Source organism: Equus przewalskii, chromosome 28, assembly GCF_037783145.1.
Source record: "Equus przewalskii isolate Varuska chromosome 28, EquPr2, whole genome shotgun sequence".
Taxonomy (NCBI): Eukaryota; Metazoa; Chordata; class Mammalia; order Perissodactyla; family Equidae; genus Equus; species Equus przewalskii.
In genome coordinates this window covers 34,211,165-34,235,789 of record NC_091858.1, presented here as the reverse complement: position 1 = coordinate 34,235,789, position 24,625 = coordinate 34,211,165, and the positions used below count along the sequence as shown (strand labels likewise).

The following is a 24,625-nucleotide window of genomic DNA, read 5'->3' as shown; positions in this document are numbered from 1 at the left end:
AATGGGCACGGGAATGGGTGACCAGAAAGTTGGGGAAAAATGCTCAAGGATTGAGGTGAGGCAAATATTAGTTCTCAGCAGAACTGAATTCTTGAGTGCTGGGAACTTAGGTACTTCTGCATTATAATGGAGTCTCACGGACAGTGGCAGCGTAGGTCAGTGGTTAATAACAAAATTTTGTGCCAAACAAATCCAAATTGAAAATCTGGTTCTTCTTCTTCATGTTCCTGGGAGAATGTTCTAATCTCTCTAATTATAAATTTCCAAATCTATACAATAGTGATAATAATAGCACTTATCTAATATACTTACAATAAAAATTAAGTAAGAACTAATGAAGACTCAGGGCTGAACCTGGCAGTAAGAAAATAAATGTTACTGAATGTTTGTGTCCCCCCAAAATTCATATGTTGAAATCTAATCCCTAATGTGATGGTGCTAGGAGGTAGAGCCTTTGGGATGGGATTAGGTTATGAGGGCAGAGCCCTCACGAGTGGGATTAGTGTCCTTATAAAAGGGACCTCAGAGAACTCCCTTGCCCCTTCTGCCATGTGAGGATACAACGAGAAGACAAATGTTTATGAACCAGGAAGCGGATTCTCACCAGACACCAAATGTGCTGATGCCTGAATCCTGGACTTTCAGTCTTCATAACTGTGAGGAATAAATCTGTGTTGTTTATAAGTCACTCAATCTACACTCTTCAGCTATAGCACCCCAAATGGACTAAAACAGTTAGCAAATATTATCTTAGCCTGGTTTAGAAACAAAGGCACAGAGAGTTTGAGAACACAGCCCTGGTTTCCACCCCTAGTAAACAGTAGCTCCAGTGCTCAAGCCAGGCTCTCTCTCCCCAAGCCCTTGAGAAATACACCTGTTCTTCTACAACCTTATCTGTCTCCAGTTCTGCTGAAGCCTTGTGCTTGTTCCTATATTCTTGTAGCAGATGTTCCAGTATAAATACTCGGGTACATACATGATTGCACAGTCCATAGAGACTATGTGAACCTACCTATGCCCTTGCCTAGAAAACCATAGGATTCCTCAATCTCGGTGACGCACATCAGTGTGATCAGAGACGTACAGTCGCATGAGAAAATCCAATGTTGCAAAGAACAAAGACAGAAAAGGACTAGGTGGGTAGAACAAGTCAATACAGCTAATCGACAGAGTTAAAGAGACAAAAAACCTACCTGGTTAGTATCCTCATACACACTCAAGATGACATTGACCCCATGAAACAAGGAAATGATACCGTGAATAAAGTTGAAGCAGGGTGAGAAGGGGTATGGAGAGAGACTGTTGTTTTGATGATGAATAGTTTCATAACATTAGCTTTTTAAGATTGAAGTATAGCTTTAAAATTATAGGTGTAAATATATATTTATCACACGCATTTATCACTCAGATTTAAATTGTTTTATGCATTTATTGATGATTAAATTGATTATAGTTATAAATATGTTCATTTATATTTCACCAGTAGGATAAGCTTTTCTGGGAATTATTTTAAAAATAAAAAACACAGGGAAAAATAAACACAGGATTTCAAACTAAGAAAATTCTTGCCCACTGGTAACACTTTTGATGGTTTATGAATATTTCCCACAACAACAATATAGAAAATGAATCTCAAACTTACAGAAGATTCCAGTGAAAACGGCCCTCCATTAAACAAAAAGGATTGAGGGGGAAAAAAGATCATATCTTCTGTGACTTTTTAGACTAGAAGACAAGATCCATTTACAAACAACAAGGTTATTTTTGTTTATTTGTTTTTCCCACTTCGTGGATACCTTTTTGACCTCAAGAAGAGCTGCTTGTGAAGTTCTGTACCTAATAGGAGCCACGAGTCCAATGGCATCTTCTCACAGGCTTACACTCTTGAAAAGATTGCAGTTTTGGGTGGATAGTCAGATCTGTGGTATTCAATCTTAACATAGGAAGAATGTGAAACTGCATATTTTAACACTAGATACTTAATCATAGTTCCTCTAATGGGCGGCCTGCATCAGAAGATAGAGAACAAACCTTCCTAAGGTTCTCTTCTGTATTGCAGTTGATAGAAATTATATTTGGAAAAACCTGTTGCTTCCTCATAGAAACATTTTACCCCCCAGAACCGACAATCTCTCTCCTTCTTATCTTTGTTAAAACACAGGAAATGGAAGAAAATATTGAATCTGAAAGAGATACGTCCCAGTATGCCCCTGTGATGGTTAATTTTATGTGTCAACGTGGCTAGGCTTTGATGCCCAGATACTCAAACACCCATTGAGATGTTGCAGTGAAAGTATTAGACATGATTAACATTTGAATCAGTAGACTCAATTGAAAGTATAGATTATCCTCCAAAAATGTGAGGGTGAGCCTTAAGAGAAAAAACTGAACTTAAGAGAAAAAGACTGAACTTTTCCAGAGGAAGAAGAAATTCTGCCCTCAGACTTGAGCTGTAACATCAGCTCTTCCCTGTGTCTCCAGCCTGCTGACCTGCCCTGCAGATTTTGGACCAGCAAACTCCCACAATCACATGAGCCAATTCCGTAAAATAAACCAATCTCTCCATCTCTCTCCAGTATTCTATATAACTATATTTCCATCTATGTAATAATGATTGCATCATGTCTTCTTCAAGTGTAATTTATACACAAGCTGGGTTTATTCATCACAACAGGTGAGGTCTTCCTGACCTTCACTCACACTGCTTGGCTAATGTAGGTTGAAGGCGGAGGTCTCTTCATCACAGTCATCAGGGCTCCTGTTGACAGGGGATCCATCTCATTCAATACATTCACTTATTAAGGTGAATTCTGCACTGTCTTTTAAAGTTTCTGCCCAAAATGACTCAGTCACTTCTGTTCATATTTCATTGGCCAATATCTGACATGACCTCACCTAACTTCAGAGAAGGTTGAGAAGTGCGACCCCATATCATACACTCCAAAGAAAGAGAAATAGATGTTTTGCGAGCAATACTAATAAAAAGTAGCGTGTGGCCTTCTGAGCACAATGTATGGTTAGTATACTTCCTTTATGTAAGATATACTTGCCCCGTTCCCAAGGAATATCATCTAAATTCTACCATGTCATTGTATCGAGGTCAAAGTCTGGGATCTCTGGATGATGCACATTGTTCTTATATGCTATTCCGTTGTCACTGCTCTTGATAGAGAAACCCTGAACAAGAAAATGAAAAATGAAGGAAATTTCTCTAGCACTCATGCAACCCATAATGATAGAACAGGAACATGATCACCACAATAAATACTCCCTTTTGGAAAGGGGAAGGATGTAAGATACAAAGATCACTGGTCCAAGCAGTTGTAAAATATCACAGGGAAGACATCGAAAGGGGTGAAGAGTGTTCTCAGGTTATGCCTGATTCTTACCTTGAGAGGACTAGGGTCTCCACATGGAGAGAGTTCTTAACTTTTTCCATTACTGCCCTCGGCCACATTTGAAGTAGACGAAGAATGCGCTCTCCTCCGACCTGCACAGGTCTTCCAGCTGGCTTCCTGCCAATGGAACATTGGAAGCCTAAGGTTTGTTTTGCATACCGAAGAGTTACAAACTCTTTTTAAGAATAGAATTTTGGTTTCTGTAGCAATACAAATCAAATGTCTTAAGAAAAATCTTATTTATATCACTAAAATCAATTTTTACTGTAGAGTTTTTTAGTCTGACTCACTGCTTTCATTTTCTTTTGTTTGTGCAAATACCTTAGAATGTAAATACCATTAAATATGGATACTTGCCCTAAAGTGGGTAGAAATTTATTCCCTTGCCCTTATTTCAGAGAAAAAGTGAAATAAACACGAGAGATAAACCAGAAACAATTTTTGCAAAAGAAAATGAAGATGCTAAATGCAGAACAGCTAATTGCTTGAAGAATTAATATGAAATATCAATCCAGTTTCAATCACAAGATTCATAAGTAGTCTATTTCAGAGGAGATGCTGCTAAAGATGTTCAAGAGCATAAACTTTCATGACTTTAAAAGGAATTGGCTCTGGCAGTATTTGAACTTTCACTTATAATGACAAACAAATATGGCCATGCTGAAGTGACAAAAATATACTTATTTGTATAATTGCTTAGAATATATCATTTTTGTGTGTAAAATGGATATGAAATTATAAATCTGTTGTCCTGTGAATGTAGATTATGCTAGCAAAATCACTTTGATAGGTGCTGAGCTTTCAGGACTCCACTTTATGAAATTATATAATGAAAATTGAGTAAACATTCCATTATAATATTAGGAGAATTAAAATTAATGTTTTTCATACCAATATTTTTCTATTAACAAAGAAACTACTTTTTTGGAAGAGAAAGACAAATGGGACAAAATTTCCCACCAGTTTTATATGTTTTGAATGCACTTCAGAAATAAATACTTGCCATGGTAGTTTAAAGAGTAAGTACACACATGTCCAGTTGTTTTCAGTATTACTCAAATATTAAATGTGAAACTGAATAAGACATCTCTTAGGTTTTATTCAAGTAACCTGCAATTTTAGTACAAATGAAAAATTGTGAATAGCATTCAGGTGAAAAGCACATATGCGCCTCAGAAACATAATTTTAAAGATGAAAACATCTGTCTAATTTAAAACTAAAGATACAATAAATGCAGTGTAAAAATCTGAATATTCAGCAGCTAATCTTAATCAAATATTGACTCTAAACATGTGATGTTAAAATGAGCAAATTTTTAAAAAGTATATCATCATATGTTAAAATTTTCTCTAGTAAAGCAAACTTTTAACTTGACATAATTGTAGATTTGTATGCAGTTGTTAGAAATAATAAAAAGAAATTCCATTTACTCTGTACCCAATGATAACATCTTATAAAACTATCGTACAATATCCCAAGCAGGATATTGACATTGATGCAGTCAAGGTACAGAACATTTCCATCACCACAAGAATCCCTCAGGGTGCCCTGTTCAAGCCACATACACTTTTCTCTCACTTCTGCTCTTACCTCTGGTAGCCACTAATATATTCTCTATTTCTGTAATTTTCTCATTTCTAAACTGTTACGTATTCTAAACAGTAGTTATATCACTCCCTGTAATGTATGTAACCTCCTGATATTGGCTGTTTCACTCAACCCGATTTTCTGGAGATTCTTCCAAGCTGTTGTGTGTCTCACTCTTCATCTTTTGCTATTGTCAAGGATTATTTCATGGCATGGATCTACAAGTTTGTTTAACCATTCATCTGTAGAAAGACATCTGGGTTGTTTCCAGTTTGGTCTATCATGAATAAAGCTGCTGTAAACATTCACAGATTTGCGTGTGTGTAGGAATATAAGTTGTAATATCTCTGGCATACATGTCCAAGAGTGTAATTGCTGGAGCATGGGGTAGTTGCATATCCAACTTTTTAAGAATCTGCCAACCTTTTCCAGAGTGGCTGTACCATATCACATTCCCACCAGGATGTGTGTGATTCAACTACCCTGCATGTTTGCCAACGTTTGAATGTTGTCACTATTTTTTATTTCAAACATTCTGATAAGTGTGTGATGATATCTTATTAAAGTTTTAATTTGTATTGTCCTTATGGCTAACGATGTGGAATATGATTTTATGTGCTTATTTATATTTTTTATATCCACTTCATTGAAGTGTCTCGATGTCTTTTGCCTATTTTCTAACTGGGTTGATGTTTTTTTTTTTGTTGAGTTTTAAAACTTATTTGTATATTCTACATACCGGTGCTTTACCAGATAGGTGGTTTGCAAATATTTTCTCCCTATCTTTAGCTTCTCTTTTCATCCGCTTAACAGGCTCTTTCTCAAAGCAAAAGTTTTAAAACATGATGTGGTTTCGTTTATCCATTGTTTTTCCTTTTATAGATTGTCGTTTTGGTGTTGAATCTAAGAACTTTTTGCCTAACTCTGGATCCTGAAGATTTTGTGTTTTTTTCCTGAAAGTCCTATATTTGTGACTTAAGTCTGTGATCCATTTTGAGTAAGTGTTCATGTGAAGTGTGACGTTTAGTTTGATGTTTACTCTTTGCCTGTGGATGTGCAATTGCTCCAGCACTATATTTTGAAAGGCTATCCTTTGATTGAATCGTCTTACTCCTGGATCAAAAGTCAGCTGGGCATATTTGTTTACGTGTATTTCTGAATTCTCCATTCTGTTCCACTGATTCATACTAAATTCTTTTTAAGAATTAAAAAACATCATGAAAAAAGTAGAATATTTATTAGCTAATTCCTTTTGCTAATTGTGATATGGAACAAAATGCTATCATAGTCCATTTCCTGTCTCCTTGGCAGAGTCAGCCTCTATTGCACATAAGTGAGGCCATGTAAATAAGTTATATCTATAGATTTTACATACAGAATGTGGATAGATTTTACATATATCCCTTCCATTCCTGGCTCCTAAAACCGACATGCATCTACCAGCTAAATACAGAATATTCAACGACCGTAAAAGAAAGTGAAGGCACAAGAGACAAGGATGCTGAGCTCCTGAACGACTGTGTGGAGTGGAGCCCCTTCCCTCAACTAACCTCCAATGTATGTGCACAATAAACTGTTACTGTGTTAAGATTTTGAGGAGTTGCTTGTAGTAGCAGTTAGCATATCCTGATTTTCCTGTTCCTTCACTCTTAATGCCCTAGGATTCCACCTCTCTGTAAAGCACTGCCACACACTCCAAGACATCACAGGTTTTACCCAACATCCAGGTTTAGTACTTATTAAGGATGGATAAAAACAAGAAGTCATAGCCAAGGACATTCTGTCTGCCTTCCCTCCCCCACAACTGTCAGCTGCAGCCTCCTGAGTCCACTTTATCAAGGTGGGATGCATCTTGGTTTCCAAGCGACAGACAAACCCTAACTATGCATATAACATGAGTTAGCCCAGGAGCTTCCCAAACAAGAAAGTCTGAATTAGTTCTAAAATGCCTGCTTCAGGCATTCCCAGAAGGGAGGAAGTGGTTATAAACTCCCTGATAACTATTCTCATCCTGATTCTTTTGGTTAAAATGGATCCTTTGTCATTCAGGTGAGTGCATTTTAGATTTTGTCCTAAAACTTAGGTAGATACATTGCATCCTTTATGTTTTCTCTTTAGATAGTTAATATTCATTTTTTGAAATTTCTGCACATGGAAAGCACTACTGTATAAAATATTTTACAATAATCTGTGAAAAAGAATGACTGATATTTTAATTGAAAAGAGCCGTAAAAACTTCTTGGAGGTTATTCTTATTCCATGCAGTATTTCCTTTGAAATTCTCTAACAAAAATGTCTAAAAATAGATTGAGAAGTTATATTTTAGATTATATTATAATTTGGCATATAATTAAAATACATCCAGCTACCCAGGGAGTAATTCCTGCTGTGAGAAACCCAGAAACTAGGTGAACGATTCCTACACATCAGGAAAATGAGAAATATCCACATCAAAACAGGTATAAAAGTCTGAGACACACTTTCACCATAAACTTCACCCCCAACATAGCACCACAGAATCAGAGGAAAAACCCAACTCCCAGCTTTTCTCTGAGGAGCAAAGGGTTTGGACCTCACATCTAGAACCCTAGTCAAATCTCTAACAAGAGACAAAGAATGTCATTATATGATGATAAAGGGGTTGATCTAACAAGAAAATATAACATTTATAAATATTTATAAACCCAATATCAGAGCACCTAATAGATAAAGCAAATGTTAACAGATATGAAGACAGAACCACAGAGCAACACAATAATACTAGAGGATTTCAATATCCCACTTTCTAAATGGATAGGCCATCCAGAGAGAATATCAAAAAGGAAACATTGGACTTGAAATATACTTTAGACCAAATGGACCTAATGGACATAAACAGAACATTCCATCCAACAGCAACAGAATATGCGCTCTTCTTAAGCACTCTTGGAACATTCTACAGAATGGATCACATGTTAGGCCACAAACAAGTTTTAATAATTTAAAAAAGATGATACCATACTAATTATCTTTTGTGACCATAGTTATGGGATACCATAAATCAATTCAAGAAGAATACTAAAAAATACAAATATGTGGAGTTTAAAACAACATGTTCCTGAACAAACAATGGGTCAAAGAAGAAATAAAGGGGAAATAGAAAAATATCCTGAGATAAATGAAATGGAAACACAATATATCAAAACTTATGGGATGCATTTGAAGGGATGGGTTACCTTTTCATTCTGCCTTTAGGTAGAAAAAAGAAATGTCCTTGTGAAAAATAATAGACTGTCTCAAGTTAGAAAATAGGAAACAGTTTCAGACTGGAAATATAAAATCCAGATCATACAGCACGAATATTAAATTTGTAGCCAGATTATGATTGTTATTCATAGAATATTTTTCACATAGAAAGCTAATATTATTAATAGCATATAAATAGTATTTTGAAACTATTAGGTTGCATCTAAGGAATGTATATATTTCGCCCACTAAATGTTGATTAAATATCCTATTTTTTCTTTTAATATAAACCTGTAAACTCTTGACATTCCTTCATTTTTTAAGCTTTATTGAGTCATAGTTGAAAAACAAAATAGCAAAATATTTAAAGTCTAACTGTCGTGGTTTGATATACATATTCAGTGTGAAAGGATTCCCACCATCAAGTTAATTAACACATCCATCACCTCACATATTTACCTTTTTAAAAATTGTAGTGAGAACACTTAAATTCTACTCTCTTAGCAAATTTCAAGTATACAACACAGTATTATCAACTAAGGTCATCACGCTATTCTCCATCATTGCATCTTCTGTAATTCATCATAATCATTGTCCAAAGGCTTACACTTGTTGATGTTTATAGAATACAAGTCCTTAAGGACAGAAAACAGATTTTACAACACAATATTTGCAGTCTTAGCAGGAATAGTGTGTGTATGAGTGTGTGTGTGTATGCATAGAGAGGTAGATAGATAGAGGAGAGAAGGAGCGAGATAAACTTTGATTAAATGACTGGATGAGTAGTTGGCTCTCAGTTAACACTGGATAAATTTATAATGTGAGGCAGGCTCCAGGAAGCCAACAGAGAAATAATAAAGAGCTTTGGAGGGTTCTGACCTGTATAGAAAACATGGTGTTTGACATGAGACACACAAGAACTATTGTCATGTGTCTCAGCAAACACAAGTGATCTGGGAACTCCTGTCTCCATGTGCCAGAGAGAAGGAAAGAATTCAGCATTGGTGAAAAGTTTCAATGACTGCTGCAAAAGAAAAATGCAATGACAAATATTCTTTATAAAACATTTCATTCTCAAATTTTGTTTTGTGACGTAGGGTAGGAATTGTACTTACATGTATCTCTATCAGTCAGTATTTATCAAACCAGGATCCTATATAATAATTTGAAATTTTGAATTTTTGTTAAATTATGTAATAACTTGAAATTTGTATTTTTGTTTAATCATAGTTTCAGTTTATCCCAATGATCACTGCTATGGACTGAATGTCTGTGTCCCGCCAAAATTCATATGTGCAATCTTTGATCCCCATTGCATTGGTATTTGGAGATGGGGCTTTTGAGAGTGATTAGGTCAGGAGAATGGAGCCCCCATAATGGGATTAGTGCCCTCATAAAAGCAGACAAGAGAGACTTGCTTGCTTCCTTTTCCCTTTTTCTCCATCACATGAAGAAACTGGGAACAGGATCCTTACCAGAACAGGACCTGGCTGGCATCCTGATCTCAGACTTCCAGACTTCAGAATTGGGAGATTTAAATGTTTGTTGTTTAAGCTGTACAGTCAATGGTGTCTGTTATGACAGCCTAAACTAAGACGATTATGGCATAACCAAGGACCGTCACATGATTTCAATTCCATGCTTGTTTTCCATTGATAATTTTATGGGGCCAAATGATCAGTTTCAAGTGAGGGTGTTTAACTTGTAAAGAATTGGGTGATGAGTTAGCTGCCAGTAAGTTGTCACATCACAACGTCAAGAGAACAACTCTGTGGCATATTTATAAACAATATTCTAAGGGATGGAGTAGAGTAGGATGGGTGAGTGTTAGGCCTGCTAAATCAAGTTTAATTAATTAAATTAAAAGTACAGCTATTAGAGATCCCATTCCTAGAAGTCACAGACCTGACAGGACAGCTGAGGTCCCTGAGGGCGGATATCACAGACTTGCAGAGAAGAGAGTAACAGGGACCACTATGCAAGCTTGACTTCTAAATTTTGACCCTCTGTTTTGTTTTGTTTTTTCTTGAATGATGTAAACCCAGAAGTACATTGAAAAATGTTTCTCTTTAAATTTCGTTAAGTATTACTGAAGATATTTTGATGTCCCGAGAAGCGTATTGTACTGGAATTCTATCTTTATAATCTGTGACTTTTGCTGATGTTTGAGACTTTTTTTCTCAGATTCAAAATTTTAGTATTCATCAGGTATCAACTAAGAATAACAGATTAGATGACTACCAGCTTTAAGCATAAACCCACATATACTGCCAAGAGTGGAATAGAGATTATGAATTCCATACTAAGTAGTATCTGGATTTAACCTAATCTGCAAACGTTATATCCTCTTGATTGTTTGCTTTGTAAACGGTCCTAAAATTTCAAACCTGGAAAGGCCTTGACTTGTCATTGATCTTATATCCCCTACTTTACACCAGTAAAATCCTAGGCTCAGTAAAGTTAAAGGATATGCTTAAAAGTAGATAGTTTGCTTGTGGAAGAATTAAGATCAGAATTTAAATCTCTTGGCTATCAATCTAAAGATGTTAAAAAACTCATTACATTGTGAACAGTATCATTTAAAAATATTAGCTTATTTTAATTCAAAATAATTTAAATAATTTAATTAAAATATATTAATGACTTTTTTCATATTGCCTCATTGGGTGATAATAGTACCTATTACGTAGTACCTATTTGATATGCTTGCTGAAGGGACTAAAGGAAATAATCTATTCCTGTGGCTTGTAGTAGTGGGGGTTTTCTTCACATGAAGAAATTAAATTGAACAAAACTTGGATGGACGGATGGATGGCATATATGAAACTGAAGTGGCCAAATAAATATTTTCCAAGCAGAAGAACAATGTGAGCAAAGGAAGTGAATAAAACTCATGATCAGGGCTGGCCCCGTGGTGGCCAAGTAGTTAAGTTTGTGTCCTCCGCTTTGGCAGCCCAGGGCTTCACCGGTTCGGATCCTGAAGGTGGACCCAGAACCGCTCATCATGCCGTGCTGAAGCTGTGTCCCACATAGAAGAACAAGAAGGGCCTACAACCAGATTATACAACTATGTACTGGGGGCTTTGGGGAGAAGGAGAAAAAAAAAGACACAATATTTTGTGATGAAAACCTCTAATGTGTGTCCCATATGTGTACAATTATGCCTCTCTCATAATATAGGATATTTCATTTATTTTGAATGTCTAAGTGCTATTTGCAAAAGTGATGCTAGTGTAATACCACCTAAATCAACACTGGCGTTTATTAAATTAAATGCTTATAGAAATCATCTGGTGGAATTTCTGGAAATAAACAAAATAGGAGGCAAAGAATTTAATACAAAGTTAGTAATAGGGGGTTATTGACTATACAATTGCAGTGATGGGTGTCTTAGTAAGTAAGTTAAAAAATAATGCTGTAATTGCTTAAATTGTGGATATCACAAACATATCCCTACATGATAAATATAAAATCGTATATAATTATAGGACATACCCACAACAGTTTATTTCCTTATGAATTATGATAAATTTTTCTGTATAACATCATGGTTTTAAACATAACTAGAAATAGTCTAGAATAGTTTCAGAAAGGATGAACCTGTATACAGTAAATGGCTAGCATCCTCTGTGTCTGACTAGCCTCATGGAACAACCTCTCCTTTACTTTCTTACATGCTCTTTCCCTAAGTTCTTCAATTGTTAACATTTTGCCATTGCTATCACATTGTACCAAGGGTACATAATGTCAACATGACTTACCAGAGTTGATGTTGAACTTCATCACCTGACGAAGGTAGAATTTGACAGGTTTTTCCACTGTAAAGTTACTTTTTTCCCCTCACTTTCTATACGGTATCCTTTGGAAGGAAGTTACTATAAACAATTGGAATTTACGGAGTGGTGAGTTATGCTCCACGTCATTGAGGGCAGAAAATATACATAAATTATTTGCAATTATTCTGCATGAGAGAGTTGTCCCTTTTCCCACATTTACTTATTTAATCTTTGATTTATAAGAATCTGCACTCATATACATTGATTTTATACTTGAGGTTATAATCCAATATTACTTTTATTATTATTATGCTGAAATTACTCCAATATGTAGCACTTTCCCTTTGCTTCTTCCACTTAGTAATATGCATTTAAGCTTCCACGATGTCAGATGTTGGCCAAATAGCTCATTTCTTTTTATCACTAAATAATATTCCATTGTATGCTTATACTGCAGTTTGTTTAATTCTTATCCCATTGAAGAGCAACTTCCATTTTTCGGTGCCATTATAAATCATATGTTTCATTAATTTCATTCAAACTGTTTATTGATGATACTTAGAAAATTAATTGACTTTTGTGTATTTTATATCCTATAATCTTGCTGTACATACTTACTGGTCCCAGAATTTTTTGGTTGTTCTTGATTATTTGGGATTTTCTACATGGAAAAATTTATATCTGATTTTATTTGAGACTTCTCTCTCTTTCTTAGCAAGTCTAGCTAAAGTTTGTTAATTTTGTTTATATTTTCAAAAGTCAGCTCTTAGATTTGTTGATATTTTGTATTGTTCTTCTGGTCTCTATTTCATTCATTCCACTCTGATCTTTGTTATTTCCTTCCTTCTGCTAACTTTGGTTTTATTTTGTTGTTTTCTAGTTCTTTGAGGTGCAATGTTAGATGGTTTATTTGGGATCTTTTTTTTTCCTTTGTTTTTGGGGAGGAGATTTGCCCTGAGCTAAAGTCTGTTGCCAAACTTCCTCTTTTTGCTTGAGGAAGATAGTTGGTGAGCTAATATCTGTGCCAATCTTCTTCTATTTTGTATGTGGGACGCTATCTCAACATGGCTTGATAAGTGGTGTGCAGGTGTGTGCCCAGTATCCAAACCTGCAAACCCTGGGCTGTCCAAGCAGAGTGTGCCAACTTGACTACTATGCCACCAGACCAGCCTCTTTTTTTTCTTAATGCAGGCATTCATCACTATAAACTCCTCTCTTAGAACTGCTTTTGCTAGATCCCATAAATTTTGGTATGTTGTCCTTGATTTTTGTTTCAAGATTTGTGTGTGTGTGTGTGTGTGTGTGTGGCAGATTAGCCCGGAGCTAACATGTGTGCCAATCTTCCTCTACTTGATATGTGGAATGCCTCCACAGCATGGCTGATGAGTAGAGTAAGTCCACACCCAGGATCTGAATGTGCAAATCCCAGGACAACAAAGGGAGCACATGGAACTTTAACCACCCAGTCATGGTAATGGCACCTGTTTCAAGATATTTCTTGATTTCCCTTTTGATTTTTTTCCTTAGCCTATTAGTTGTTCAGGAGTATGCTGTTTAATTTCCACATTTTTTTTGGTGAGTTTTCCAGGTTTCTTCTATTACTGAGCTCTAGTTACAAACCACTGTGGTTGGAAAAGATACTTGATATGATTTCATTCTGCTTAAATTTGCTAAGACTTGTTTTGGGACCTAACGTATGATTTATCTGGCAAAGTGCTCCATGTGCACTTGAGAAGAATGTGTATTGCACTGGTGTTGCATGGAATGTTCTGTATATGTCTGCTAGGTCCATTTGGTCTAAAGAATAATTCAAGTCAAGTGATTTCTTATTGATTTTCTGTCTGGATGATCTATTCACTGTTTAAAGTAACATATTCAAGTCCCTTACTATTACTGTATTGTTGTCTATTTCTCACTTCATATCTGTTAATATTTATGTCATATATTTAGGTGTTCCAATGTTGAGTGCATAAATATTTCCAAATGTTATATCCTCGATGAATTCACCCCTTTATCATTATATAATGACCTTCTTTGTCTCTTACGGTTTTTGGCTTAAAGTCTATTTTATCTGATCTAAGTATAGCTACCCCTACTTTATTTTGGTTTCCATCTGCATGGAGTTTCTTTTTCCATCCTTTCACTCTGAGCCTCTGTGTGTCCTTAAAGCTGAAGTGACTCTATTGTAGGTAGCATGTATTTGGGTCTTTTTATAAAAGTCAATTTAGCCACTCTATCCTTTTTGATTAGAGAATTTAATCCATTTACATTTAAAATAATTATTGATAAGTAAGGACTTAGTTGTTTTCTGTCTCTTTGGTAGTTTCCTTGTTCTTTTCTTCCTTCTCTTACTGTCTTCCTTTATGAATTGATTATTTTCTGTAGTGGTGTGCTTTGATTCCTTCCTGTTTATTTTTTTCTGTATCTACTGTAGGTTTCTGCTCTGTGATTACCCTGAGGCTTGCATTATACATCTTATAGATATAATAGTCCAGTTTACACTGATAACTTAACTTTAATCACATACCAAAACTCTACCCTTTTACTCCCTTCCACATCTTTTATGTTTTGGATGTCACACTTTACCTCTTTTTATATTGTGTATCCATTAACAAATTATTGTTTCAAAATGTATTCTAATTTGTTTAATACTTTAACCTTTATCTTAGAGTTTAGTGGTTAACACATGACCATGTAACAGTACCAGAATATTGTGAATTTGACTCTATACTACCTTTATCAGTGTGTTGTATATTTTAATACGTTTTCATGTTACTAATTAATGTTCTTTCATTTCAGCTTGAATAACTCCTTTCATCATTTCTTGTATGGTAGATCTGATGATAATGAACTTACTCAGCTTTTGCTTATTTGTGAGTTTTTATTTTGTCTTCACTTCTGAAGAAAGCTTTTACAGATAAAGTATTCTTGGTTGGTGTTGTTTTTTCTTTCAGCACTTTGAGTATGTCATTCCATTCTCTTGTGGTCCCTAAGGTTTCTGCTGAGAAATCTGCTAATAGTTTTAAAGGGGTTCCCTTATATGAGAGATTTTTTTTCTCTTTTTGTTTTTAAAATTCTTTCTTTGTCTTTGAATTTAGACAGTTTCATTATAATGTGTCTTGAAGAATGTCATTTTGGATTGAAATTTTGGAATGTCATATTAGTTTTATGAATGTGGATGTCCAAATCTTTCCTTCGATTTGGGAAGTTGTCAATCATTAATTCCTTAAACAAATTCTCTGGCCCCTTCTCCTTCTCTTCTTCTAGGAATGCAATAATTCCTAGATTGCTTTTATTAATGGTTATCTCATAGTTTATGTATACTTTCTTCACTCTTTTTTATTCTTTTTCCTTTGCTTTTCTTTGACTAGGTAATTTCAAAGAATGCCTTTTACTTCACAGATTCTGTCTTCTACTTGATCCATTCTGCTGCTGATGGTCTCTATAGCATTATTCATTTCATTCCTTATATTCTTCTTCTCCAAAATTTTTGTTTGTTTCTTTCTTATGATTTCTATCTCTCTCTTAAACTTCTCATTTAGTTTCTGCATTGTTTTCCTGATTTTGTTCAGTCATCTTTCTGAGTTTTCTTGCAGCTCACTGAGCATCCTTAAAACAGCTCTTTTGAATTCTTTATTGGATATATTACAGATCTCCATGTCTTTGGAGTCAGTTACTGAAAAATTATTATGTCTCTTTGGTGGTGCCATGTTTCTTTGCTTTTTCATGGTCCTCAAAGGCTTGCAATGCCGTCTTCACATTTGAAGTAGTGTTCACCTCCTCCAGTATTTACTGACTAACTTTGGGGTATACCTTTTATAAGTCTTCCTAGTGATTCTGAGGCTTTCTCAGGCCTTTTCTGTAGATATGCATGCTCCACACTTCTTGCTCCCTCTTGTGGCAGAGTCCATAAGTTTTCATGCCTTCTCTCAAGCCAGCCAAGGCAATCTGGGTGCTGACAGCCTCCCTTTCGCTTTCCCTTAGGCAGTGTTGTATGTTTAAGTATGTAATTTCTCCCAGGCCCTCAGAGTGGGGCCAGCTTTCTGAGTGTGCTCACTAGTTGTCTGTAAGTTTTCACTCCATCAGAAGCATACACAGTGAGTCAGCCACAGGGAGTGGAGAGTGTGTGAGTGAGGCACCCAGAGTGCCAGGGGCGCTGTGGGCCATCTGAGAAGATTTGCAAGTGAGGCATCCCCAGTGGCTTGGGGGCAGGCTTTCTGATGGAGTCCACGACGTGGTTGGCATCATCCACAATGTTTTAAGCCTTCCGAAAGCCCTATCCTACCTCTCCCAGCTGTTCCCTATGTACCTCCACCCCATCATGCAGCACAGCTCAGTATTCTCCATGGGGCCAGAAAGAATTAGGTCTCTGTGGCAGTGTCCTATGAGGCTAAGGAAGCTGAGTAGTCATTAATGTGATCTCACTTTCCCCCTGGGGAGAAATCACAAAGTAAAAAGGCCTCTTTTGATACTGAGCTGTATTACTTTGGGAAAAGGGTGACACAAGTAAAGTGAAACTGTCTCGCTAATCCTATTCGATGCATGTAGGTCAGAATTTTTCGCTCCAGTGGTGGGCTGGAACTTCTTCACTGCACTCCTGGACTTCCACAGAGGCTCTCTCATCTATGGGGGATTGCCTAAATCAGTGTTCCATTACAATTGCACAGGTGGACACGACTCCATCCGGGTGCCTTGGATGTATGGTGCTTGTGACTGAACCAAAACTAAACTGGACCGTAGCCAAGTCCTTAGGGGTACAGAGCTGCTTCCAGGTCTGTGCCCGAGATCACGGTTGGTGAGTTTGCCACTTAGGGAAGAGCCTGCCTTCTCAAAATGATTGTCCTTGGTGTTGGACTGCACTAAGCTCTTACAATCTCCTACCTGAATACGAAAGCTCTTACAATGGCACTTTAGTTTGTGGATGCACATCACATTATTGTTGTGGAAGAGAGGATACATGCAAGGGATATCTTATTGGGCCACCTAGCTGACATCACTCTCTCTAAAATTTTTTAAGGGTATTTTTTTACAGCCCAGAATGTGGACTATCTTGGTGAATGTCCCACGTGAGTTATGTGAGAAGAAGATGAATTTTGTAATTATTCTGTTTTAGGACACATTCTATACATGTATTAGATCTACTTGATTGACAGTGCTGTTTAGGTCAACTATCTCTTTACAGATTTTCTACCTGCTTCATCTATCAGTTACAGAATTATAGATGTTGAAAATCTCCAACTATGATAGTGAATTTATCTATTTCTCCTTTCAGTTCTATCAGCTTTTGCCTCACATAATTTGATGTTTTGGTTTTAGGAGCATGCACATTTAAATTGTTATATCTTCTTGGAAAATGTACCCTTTTGTCATTATGTAATGCCTATCTTCATTTCTGATAATATTCCTTGTTCTGAAGTCTCTTTCCCCAAAATTAATATATCTATTCCATCTTTCTTTTGATTTTTGTTAGCATGGCTTATCCTTTACTCCTAATCTATCCTTGTCTTTGTATTTAAAGCACATTTCTTGTACATGACATGTTTTTTGATCTTGTTATTTTTATCAACTCACAATCTCTGTCTAATTAGCGTATTTGAAATTATTAGATTTAAAGTGGATATTAGTTATAGTTGAATTAATATCTGCCATGTTTGCAACTGTTTTTTATTTGTTCTTTGTTCCTTTTTCAATACTTTTGTGACTTCTCTGGTATTAACTGAATTTTTCATATAAATATAGTCTCACATTTCTTAGCATATCAATTACATTTGCTTGAAAAACATTTAGTAGTGTTTGCCTTAGTGCTTCTAGTACACATTAATAAACAATTTAAGTCTCCTTACAAATGACATCATACTGCTAAACATGCAGTGCAGGTCGCTTATAAGAATATTCCGAATTCCCTTCTCTCATCCCTTAGGACACTGCTGTTATTCTTTTCACTTACCCATATGCAATAATCACCCAACACATTGTCACTACTATTATTTTAAACAAATACATTTTCAATTAATTAAGAATAAAAAAAACTTGTGCATATAAGGGCACACTCAACCTAGTGAAAGGCAACCTATAGAATGGGAGAAAATATTTGCAAATTATATATCTGATATAGGCTTAATATCCAGAATATATAAAGATCTCCTACAATTCAACAACAAAAACCCCATTAAAAAGTGGCCAAAGGACTTGAATAGATATTTCTCTAAAGAAGATATATGGATGTCCAACAGTCACATGAAAAGATGCTCAACATCACTAGTCACTAGGGAAATGTAAATCAAAACCACAGTGAGATAACACCTCACAGTCATTAAAATGGGTATTAACAAAAATAAAATAAGAAGTGTCAATGAGAATGCTCAAAAGTGGAACCCTTGTGCACAGTTGATAGGAATGAAAAACTGTACAGCCACTATGAAAAAGAGTATGGCTATTCCTCAAAAAATTTAAAAAAAATTATCATATGATCCAGGAATCCTACTTTTGGGTGTATATCTAAAATTGAAAACAACTTCTTAAAGAGATATTTGTACACTCTGTGCTCATAGCAGCATTATCCACAATAGCCAAAAGGTGGAAGCAACTCAAGTGTCCATCTTTGGATGAATGGATAACAAAAGTGTGGTATAATACATATACACTGGAATATTATTCAGTCTTAAAAAGAAAAGAAATTCTGACACATGCTAAAATATGGATAAACCTTGAAGACATAACACTAATTGAAATAGCCAGTCACAAAAAGACAAATACAATATGACTCTGCTTATATGGGGTACCTAGAATATTCAAATTCATAAAGACAGAAAGTAGAATAGTGAGGGGAGGGGGGATAGGGAGTACTTTTTCATGAATATAGAGTTTCAGTTTTTCAAGATAAAAAGAGTTCTGGAGATGGGTTACACAGCAATGTGAATGTACTTAGTGTTACCGAACTGTGCATTTAAAAATGATTAAAACGGTAAACTTTATAAGTATTTTACCACGACTGAAAAATGTAAATTAAAAAGATTAAGAAAAATAAAACATTTGATTCTACCTTCAATTTTTTCTTTCTGGTGCTCTTCCTTTCTTTCTGTTGATCTGAGATTCTGATCTATATAATTTTTCTGGTCTGTGAATAAGTACTATTTCTTTCCTGCAGATCAGGTTTGTCTGTCTAAAAAACTCTTTATTTTTCTGAAATTATTTTCACTGCATATAGAATTCTAGCTTGTTATTGCTGTTATTTCCTTCCACATTTTAAATGTTTTAGTCCACTCTGTTCTTGCTTGTTGGTTTCCGATGACGGTCTGCTATTATTTCTATCCTTGTTCCTCTATAGATAAAGCACATTTTTTTCATAAAAGTCTGGCTTCTTTAAAGTTTTTGTTTCTGTCTTTTCACAAAGATATGCAAACTGAACATGACGTACCTAGGAGTAGGTTTCTTTTATTTTTCTTGCTGTGTGTTTTTTTGAGGTTCCTGAATCTGTAGTTTTGTGTCTTTCATTAATTTGTAAAATTCCCGCTCATGATTACTTCATATGTTTTTCTGTTCCATGCCTCTTACTTCCCCTTCTGGTATTCCAGTTATGTGTATGTTCTTCTTTGACATTGTATTGCTTTTCTTGGATGTTCTGATCTGTTTTCTTTTGATTCTTTATTTTTTTTAGGTATAAGTGTGAGAAGTTTTCTTGACATGTCATCAAGCTCATTGATTTTGACCTTGGCTGTGTGTCCAGTCAACTGACTAGCCCATCAAGGTTCTTCTTCACGTATGTCATAGTGTTTTTGATTTCTAGCATTTCCTTTTGATTCTTTCTTATAGTGTCCATCTCTGTGTTTTCTTAAATCCACTTGTTCTTTCATATAGTCTAATTTTTATTCCCATTAGAACTCTTAACATATTAATCATAGTTATTTTAAATATCCTGCCTGACAATTCCAACATCTGTGTCACATCTGAGTCTGTTTTTAATGTCACTGTCTCTTCAAATTCTTTCTTTTTTCTTTTATTTCAGTATGCCTTGTAATTTATTGTGGAAAGCTGAACTTGATGTATCAGTTGATAGGAACTGAGATGAAAAGACCTATTGCATGAGGCTTTATGTTATTCTGGTTAGGGTATGGGATTTGTTTAATCTTTGCTGTAGTTATAGGTACCAGAAACACCAAATTCCTGCAGTGCCCTTGTTTTTATCCACATTGTTTAATCCAACATTTTGAGGTCCCTGAAACACTTTCTCAGAGAGAGTCTGTGTCTTTCAGCTCTTTCAATTGCAATCCACTGTCATTATTCCGGGTCTCTTTTGGTGTGGTGGCAACATGGCTGGAGGGGAAGAGTTCTATAATCTTATACTTAAGTCTACATCTTATAATGTGTCTATGCCGCTCGGCTGTGGCCTTCAATAAGTGTTTTTCCAGTGTCATAGCTCTTCCCTCAGCCATCTTTGGTGAACATGGGAGGCTAGATGGGGGTGGAGTGGAAGCAATGTCTTTTCTCCAGCTGGGACAGGCTTCATTAAGTCTCTTTCTCTAAACACTAAGTCTTTTTTTTATGAAGAATGCTCATGGAGTTTCACAATAGTTACGCTTTCTCTCCTCCCTTCAGTGCCAATTGGAAATTTCTCTTGACTCTTCACTGTGGAAACCTAGGAGGGTTCCTAGAGGTAAAATCTACAGAAGTATAGGGCATCACCCAAGACCAGGGCCCCAGGAGTTTCCTCCCCACTCAGAAATTCAGAAATTCTTCAAATTCACTAATTATATGTTCCTATCAGTTTGTGGCTCCAACAGCTTCCACTCTAGGTAAGCAGATCTCAGCTCTAACACTCTGGATTCACCTGTGTCTCAGGGTGGTGGTTTACCCTGCAACCTCAAGTTCTCTGATGCGACCAGGAGAGATCATCAATTTTCAGTTTGCTCAGCATTTCCTTTTTGTAAGAATGCAAATGACAGTTTCCCAGCTTTTTACATGTTAGAGTTGAAACCAAACGAATAAAGGAATCCTGTGGGTGCATATATGTAAAAAGATACCCAGAAAGCAAATATTGCAATTCAGCGGTGGCTTCTGATACTGGATTAGAGAAACAATTCCAGCCAAATTTCACTGCCTGATTACCATTAATTTACTCACAATTTGAAGAAACAGCCATTAGCTTAGGAGTATCAGACTAGCAGCAGTAGGCCAAGTAGCAGTCATTGCCAACCTCTTTCAGTGCCAAGATTTAGAATGCCTGCCTGGATACAGTAGCATGAGATTGTTGGCCATGTTTTGGCCACTGCCATCTGTCTTGCTTCCCATATAAATTCTCTCTCCTGCTGACTGATATATATGGCTTTCTCTAGAAGGCCAGTATATGAATATCTGGAAATCATTCACAAGCAAGAGCTTTCTCTGTCATTTATGTCTGCCTGGGTTGTTGACACGACTTGCTCATGTATTGATTTGTAAAGCAACTTTCAGTGTAATTCTCATGTGAAACATTTGAGGTATTGGATTATTTACTGCTTCCTGCTGCAGCCAAGGCTCATACATTCCATGATTCCAAGCCATGTAATCAAAACTGGGTTTAACAGAGCATGCACAGTATTTTAGTATCACTGCCCATATGAAACTGTGGGAAAAAAACCTAAATATATCACATTCACTAGCACAATACTATAATTGTGTATGTCAGTGTATGTTTGTCTGATCTCCCCTCCTTTTTGGCAGTTTTCCAGTGGCTCCAATGCAAAAATAGAAATATATGCATATTAGCCTATGCTAGAGTAAGTTTCCTGGGAATGGAGGAGAATGGGTATTCATGGTGATTCACCATCATTGCCAAAGATTTTGTTGGAAATAAGCCCAGAAGTTTCTATTTATTTACATTCTATTCAACACTTTGTCCTGTACAAAGTGAAATTAATAAAAATTCTGTAACTAACTTTACGCATGATTCATTTATCTTTTAAAGAACTGAAGAGTCACTCTCTGCGTGTTCCATAAAGAAGCCATATGTTCATCCAACGCTGCCTTAAATTCATGTACTGATTTAATGTAAAATACCTTTGAGAAATGTGTCTCCCAGTGAATATTCTCCTTATGTTACTGACACAAAATTCATTAAAATTCACCATGAAAGCATGGGGAAGGGAAATCTTACTGAATTTCTAGAATACGAATGTCTCTCTCTCTCTCATCCTTCTCTTCCTATCCATTTTCAATTCTTGGTGCATAGAAATGAAGGATGAGATAGAGGGAGGGAGAGGGGAGGAAGGAAAGGGTGTGTGTGTGTTTAGTCTTAACAAAACATCATGCTAAAAAGTAAAACCTTATATCCACTATAGCTTAATACTCTATTCTTCCCTCAAAGTAGTTCTCATCATACTCTGTTCTACTTTAACAAGAAAACTTAAAAAATTAGAAATATTTTAGGGAGAACTACAGCTATATCTAAGTTCGAACCAAATGCTAACATCATATTGATTTAAATAAATGATGATTTTTACTCAAAAAACCACACAGCCTACATTTAAAAAGCTAAGTCAACCTTGAACATCATAGTGAAAATGACAAAACACTTAACTGCACAAAAGTTAGGAATAAGGGGATCATGAAATCAAAACAGCAACCTTATTTATTTCATTTCCTTGCAAATTATCTTATCAATATCAGTGGATTTAGAATACGCACCTAAATTTTCAAGGATATTTCTTACCAACAATGTGAGAAGAATCTTAACATGGTATTTATTCAGGAAGAAAGTAGGAAGTAATGCAACAAAATGAAAAGCAGCCTGAGTTTGGAATCTGACACCTTGATTGCACATTTAGTCCTTGCTTACTGCTTCTTTGAGACCTTAGTAATACTGAAGCTTACCTTCCATACCTGCAAAATGGGAAGAATAATGGTATATTATTCTCCTAGTCATTGTGAAGATTTAGTCATTCTCGGGATATAGTTTACATGTGTCTTTGAACACATCTGGCTAGCGGTAGATGTAGAGAAACTATTTGTAAGCAGAAAGATAAGAATCTCCCTAGAGACAGATACACTTAGATGGAACGGAGTGTCACTGAAAAATTATACCTTTGATAGCTTTTATCTTAAGAAGGGAGCCCTTTGTTTTGCCTCCATCATTTCACTCTCCTAACGTTTGAAATTGAATTTAGACTGCGGATGGTGTGAATACGATGTTAAGAACCTAACTTTGAATTCTTTGTGGTATAGTACCCAGGTTGAGTTCCAAATCAGGACTCAAATACACTTTAATCTAAAACCCAAACTTGAGGCTCCAGCTATAATGGACTTAACTTATCGCAAACAACTACAGACCCCTGATGACCTATATAAAACAACGGGCTTTATAAAGCTGATTGGCCAGGATTCAGCCCAAGTAGAAACGTGAGCTCCATATTCACTGCAGCTCTCAACATAGGGGAATTTCAAAGGGAGAGAGCAGAGAGTCACAAAGAAAGAACCCCCAGAATATGTGTCAAGTTTACTCCTATGTTTCTGGTTGAATCGTAAGCTAGACATGAGCATAGAGGGTCAGAGATTCCAGTAGCTGCACAGTGAATGGGAAATGTCGGAGTTCAGGCTTTGGCAAAGTGAAATATTCTTAGAGTAAACCACAGGTTTTCATTTAAGTCCCAAGAAAGATCATATAGTGGGCATAAGTGCCATACTCTGAACACCTAGAGTCACTTTTGAGAGGTTCTTGTCTTGTTAGGGGAGAGATAAAATTTAAATTAGGCTATACATCAAATAAAAATGTTCTAACATTTTACAAGTATGTTTAGCTAAAAAGATAATACTGGTGTAGTAAAGGGTCTGATTCCAGTTTTAATGTCTGACTGCTGATATGTGTCAAGTCCCACCACCTCCCTTCTGCTCCTGCCCTACCTGCCCATAGCTCAGTGAGCTGAGGAGAAAGCCCAGGTGTCTCTTCCTCTGGCAGCAGGAAATTCAGACCACGCAAGCTGCAGCTGGGGTATGGAAACCCTCATCCTAGTCCCACCCCTTAACCACCATAAAACTCCAAGCGAGCCCCCTTTCTCTGCTCTCTTAAGCCATTTCAGACCATTTTAGGAGCTCACTGTGCTCTCAAAAGGAAGCCTCAATAAGTGAATAATAAACATCTTGGCACCTGTGTAGTCATCAGCTTTTACATCCAGATCAAGTTCTGGGAATGGGGTTCATTATGTTAGTGTGGAGTGACTACAACAGCTAGAAAAATAGATTTCATGTTAATATTGATAATGCAATATTTGATTAAACAAACACAAGGAGAAATAAGTCAATAAAGATTGTTACCAGTCTATTTTCTGTTACTATAAATTGTAGTAAAACTTATCAATTGTACACCCTAAATGTGTGTAGTTTAATGTATATCAACCAGACCCGAGTAAAGCTGTTAAAAAGCTTATCAGACCAGATAACAAACAAAGTCCAAGTACATAGTATTTACAAGATATACTTTTAGATATATATCATAGAAAAATTTAAAGTAAAAGGATCTAAGGATACATTGTGTAACCTGTAGTCAGAAAGATACATTTGATGTAGCTATATTAGTATCAGTGAGAAAAATATTTAATGCAAAAAGTATTAATGAAAAATCATTCATAATGATGAATGGCTCAAATAAACAGATACACATAACAATT

The 24,625-nt window shown here is 36.0% G+C and overlaps 1 long non-coding RNA gene across 1 annotated transcript in view; it reads right to left on the bottom strand.

The window, feature by feature from the left end:
- Window positions 1-1,409: 1,409 nt before the first annotated feature.
- LOC139080073 (uncharacterized) overlaps window positions 1,410-24,625 on the bottom strand; it is a 263,385-nt gene continuing 240,169 nt past the window's right edge. Inside the window, exons 4-5 of the long non-coding RNA XR_011534232.1 lie at window positions 3,390-3,515; window positions 1,410-3,177 (exon numbers count right to left, since the gene is read on the bottom strand). This is a non-coding gene — a long non-coding RNA (uncharacterized lncRNA). The remainder of the gene's footprint in view (window positions 3,178-3,389; window positions 3,516-24,625) is intronic.